Here is a 4,562-nt window from a genome sequence, read left to right as displayed (position 1 = left end):
GGTTATTCTCTAATTTGTTATTATTGAAGAACAGCCCGTGTAAGTCAAGGTTCTTTTATGTAAATAAAATGCAAAGTTGGGAAGAAAATCGTTATACAACTACTGTAATTGCATTTATATAGCGCCTTCAATGTAGAAACATTTCCTAGATCTTTTAACACGAGCTGAAGGAGACCGTTCAGTCCCCTGTTTAAGACTGTTATACAAAAACAGCAGGAGGTGCCCATTTAGTGCCCTTTTGAGCCATGGATTCAAAATATTCAAAAAACATGCCTCATAAGATTTTGTTGAGGGCCACTTTCTGATTTTCAGGAGCTATTTCTTCGGTTTTCAGGGGCTCATTTTTCATCCTCATCAGGTATTTCATTGTGTGATGCATTCATGTAGTAATACTGCCTTCTGTATTTTTGCTGACATATGTAGGATTTGGACTCTCAACAAAGCAGAATTAGAAGATTACATCAGTATTCTCCATAATTGTCACAACTATGTTAAACTTAAAAGCCACAACTCTCAAGGAAAGCATTAAACTTAATAGCCATAACAATATATAAACTGGCACAAGATAACAGGCATAAGTTAGCAACAATTTTTTTTAAAACCTGACACTTTACACAAACTACCATCACTCTACATATGCTTTTTGTCAACTGATAACATCATAGCTAAATGGTGTACGCTTGTAACACAGTCACTGTTCCTCAAGTTATTCACTGCATTTGAGATGCTTTCAGATGTGACATAACTGTAAATCTTTGAGATAAAACTGTTAAGTGCTGTATTAAATTGTCAATTGACATAGTGTTCAGTACAACAGCATCCGCTATGCTTTTCCAATGTAGTAGTTCTTTCACAGCCTTAGGAACTCCATGTGCAAGCAATTCATTAACTCAGTCATTTAAGGTTTTCCTGATGTTAGGACATAGGGATAGCAAGCCAGCCCAAATCAGACTTGATTTGGGCTGGATTTGCAACACAGTGAAATTAAAACATTTGATGATCTTCAAAATTTGCTTAATTCTTCCTAAACAAACTTTATGGATAACCAACACCAAGCTTGGAACTTAAAATTTTTGAGTAATAATGTAACTTTAGCAGAATACAGATAAACTACAAGGCAATCTCTTTAATATCAATGATACAAGTCTTCTTTGATCACCAACCCCCGCTCACATCGACTGACAGACAGATGCAGTTAAGAGACAAATTGAAAACAATTTTAAAAATCATAAGTTATAGTCAGAGCTGTGTAGCATGGAAACAGATCCTTTGGTCCAACTCGCATATGCTGACCAGATACCCTAAATAAATCTAGTCCCATTTGCCAGCGTTTGGCCCATATCCCTCAAAACCCTTCCTATTCATATACCTATCCAAATGCCTTTTAAATGTTGTAATTGTACCAACCTCCACCACTTCCTCTGGCAGCTCATTCCATACACGCACCACCCTCTGCATGGAAAAGGTTGCCCCTTAGGTCCGTTTTAAATCTTGCCCCTTTCACCTTAAACCTATGCCCTCTAGTTTTGGACTCCAGTACTCTGGGGCAAAGACCTTATCTATTCACCCTATCCACTCCACTCATGATTTTATAAACTTCTATAATGTCACCCCTCAACTTCTGATGCTCTAGGGAAAATAGCCGCATTCTAATCAGCCTCCCCCTATAGCTCAAAACCTCCAACCCTGGCAACATGCTTGCAAATCTTTCCTGAACCTTTTCAAGTTTCACAACATCCTTTCTATTAGCAGGGAGACTAGTTCCTGCTTAATAACCATTTCAATGATGAGTACCATACTTTCATGAAATCTAATGGGTTGTATTACAAGCACATAGGATTCTATCTTGCTTGAATTACCAACTTCCCTTGATTGCCCAATTCAGTATCCAACCAGTCGCAAGTCCTTGAGTATAATGACATTTCAGAACTGCTTCGTCTATAATGTTCTAAGAGCAGTAATTAACCTTCTTTTTCTTTCCAGGCCAGTTCCGAACAGCAAACATCAGTCTTTTGTTCTCTCATTTTTTTTGAAACAAGCTGCTGTTCAAAGCTCAATTCTCAATTGCAACTCTCAGTTTCAAACCAAAAATTGAGGAAAAATAGTGAATGGTCTCAACACTGTTTTCAGGTTAGTTGAGAATAATCCTTTGTTGAAAGGTTTAAAAAACTGCATTCGCCTTTTGCAGCCCTTCTTCCTAAACCCCGTCCTCTTGCAGCCCTTCATCCTGACCCACCGCCCCCACTACAATGCTTCGACCAACAGAGATTATTTACCAACCTCAGTCAGCACTCCCCTCTCATATGCTATAAATATTGTTTTGGCATTTCTTGCAAATTGTCCTGACGAGTGTAAGACTAAAGCTTCAACAAAATGTGCCTTTTTTCCATTAATAACATCAGTTGCTGATTATGGAAGAGAGCTACAATGTTCTACCATTCTAAATTTCTAATTTGCTCCTGAAAGGTCTGGCTCTAATTTTTTGACTGTGCCCCAGTCGTTGACTCTTCAACCAATCCACTGTAACTGTGAAAACGTCGATCAAAGCACCTGTTAACTTTCTAAATTCCAGGGGAACACAACTTCAATTTGTGTAATTTCCCCTCATAATTTAACCATTAGAGTCTAGGTATCTTCCTGGCGATCTACTTAGCATTTCAAGACCATAAGAAGTAGGAACAGGAGTAAGCTGTTCAGCCCCTCAAGCCTGCTCTGCCATTCAATAGGATCATGGCTGATCTGACATTCATCACGTCTACTTTGCTGTCCTTTCCTCATAACCCTTGATTTCTCTTCTTTGGATAAGATTAATATGCCCTTCCTATGGAACAGAATCAGACCAAAAAGAAACAGATGAGAAAAGACATCAGGAGATGTTAGGAGGGAGGACAAAAAGCCAGGTCAAAGGGAGAGAGGTAGTGAGACAGAGAGATGAAAAAAGGGAATTAGAGTCTAGTGGCCTTGGCAGCTGAAAGTGCAGCTGATAATGGTGGGACATTGAAGGGCTCTGGGGATGTGCAACAGACCAGAGTTGGAGAAAAGAACAGCTTGAGAAAAAAGGAATTGTCAGAGTGGACAAGGTTACAAAAAATAGAAAGGGCTCCTTTAAATATGAATTCAGGAATTTGAAACTGGGTAAAAGACAGACAGGATATGGGAAACAGAGTTTTTTGATAAGCTGAGATCTTTGGAACTTCGTGGTTCTGACACTGGCTTGGAGAGCATGGAAGTTAACAAAGGCATGGAATGACAATTTCAGTAGCAGGAGCAATGGATGATATTGTTGCAGTGAATAGTTTAGTGATAGGAAAGGGAGTGAAAGGCTAAGTCAAAATCAGAAGTAATCTGGTTCCGCCAGAGTCAGGGATCTGGAACTGTTCGTCAACTGAAATGGCTGGGAGGGTGAGGGTTAAATTTGTCTTGAATTATCATATTAATGGTGAATAGAGACTCAGGAGCCCATTTTGTGCTGCACCCGATACTTTTTTCCAGTCAAAGTGATACTGATGGGAGAGTTAATGTATGAGGGGGACATGCTGTTATTATGATTGTTTAATTCCATTTGAGCACATGTTTTAAATTTCAGCCTTTTAATGGGCACTGTAGTCCAGTGATGAGGTAATGAAGCATGCATCGCCAATGTGAAGGAGTAAAAGCTTTGTTTAGAACACATTTTCACTGTTTCCTTCAAACCTGCCTGGCTCAATTTTTACCTCTTTTGGTAATAGGAATTACAAAGCTTCGTCTTTCACTGGAAGGAAAGTAAATGGAAGAAGTTAATGTGTACCAGTTGCAGGTCTCAATTTGAGCACCACACCCTGGGACCACTCTCCAAACTCAAAGTCTGGAAGGAAAAGCTCAGCAACAGACTGCCAGCCCCCGCAAACCCTGCATGGAGTGGGAAACATTCCATTCACATTTATCATTAAATCAACTTCATCAACATCAGATATTAAAAAGAAATGAATCGAATGCACAGTTCAGCAGTATACATTTAGGAGGTCTGTCATGTGTGAAATTAGGAAATTACTTTGTTAACTTGACCTCGTTACATGCTTGGCAGTGATTCCCTGTCAAAAGAACCATTAGAATTTTGTCAAGTCTGCACTAATTCTCAACCAGAGTGACTTTTTTTTGTCATGTCACAACCCTGAGTTCCTAACTGGCAGGGAAATATGCCAGCAATTTGGCATTTAGTTTCACGTTAATGGCTGTAATATCTTAAAAGAAATACAGATCATCTGTCAACATTACATGCCAAACCCAACAAGTAAGCCACAAGACAAGAAAGGACAAGTTTCTCCCATCTTTCTAAGTCAGTCATACTAAGGCTAGGAATGAACAGCTCCAGGGTTAGAATATCTCCCATGTGTTTAAGTGACCGTGTCTGGAACTCTGCTAGTCAAGTTCTGAATTATTTTGTATTCTGAAGAAACTAAGTGTGTCGAATCTTACAGTACAGAAAGAGACCATTCAGCCCACCATATCCATGCCATTTCTTTGAAAGAGTTGTCCAATTAGTCCTACTTCCCTTTCCTCAAAGTCACGCAATATTGTCCCCA

General features: G+C 39.3%; 1 long non-coding RNA gene across 1 annotated transcript; it reads left to right on the top strand.

The window, feature by feature from the left end:
• Nucleotides 1–3,859, top strand: LOC125487407. Its single transcript, XR_007265880.1, has 3 exons — nt 1–39; nt 1,984–2,130; nt 3,729–3,859. It is a non-coding gene; the product is annotated as an uncharacterized LOC125487407 (long non-coding RNA).
• The last annotated feature ends 703 nt before the right edge of the window (nt 3,860–4,562 follow it).

The sequence above is a fragment of the Rhincodon typus genome, chromosome 41, assembly GCF_021869965.1.
Source record: "Rhincodon typus isolate 14 chromosome 41, sRhiTyp1.1, whole genome shotgun sequence".
Taxonomy (NCBI): domain Eukaryota; kingdom Metazoa; phylum Chordata; class Chondrichthyes; order Orectolobiformes; family Rhincodontidae; genus Rhincodon; species Rhincodon typus.
The sequence above is the reverse complement of the archived record's forward strand: the minus strand, read 5'-3'. Positions and strand labels throughout refer to the sequence as shown.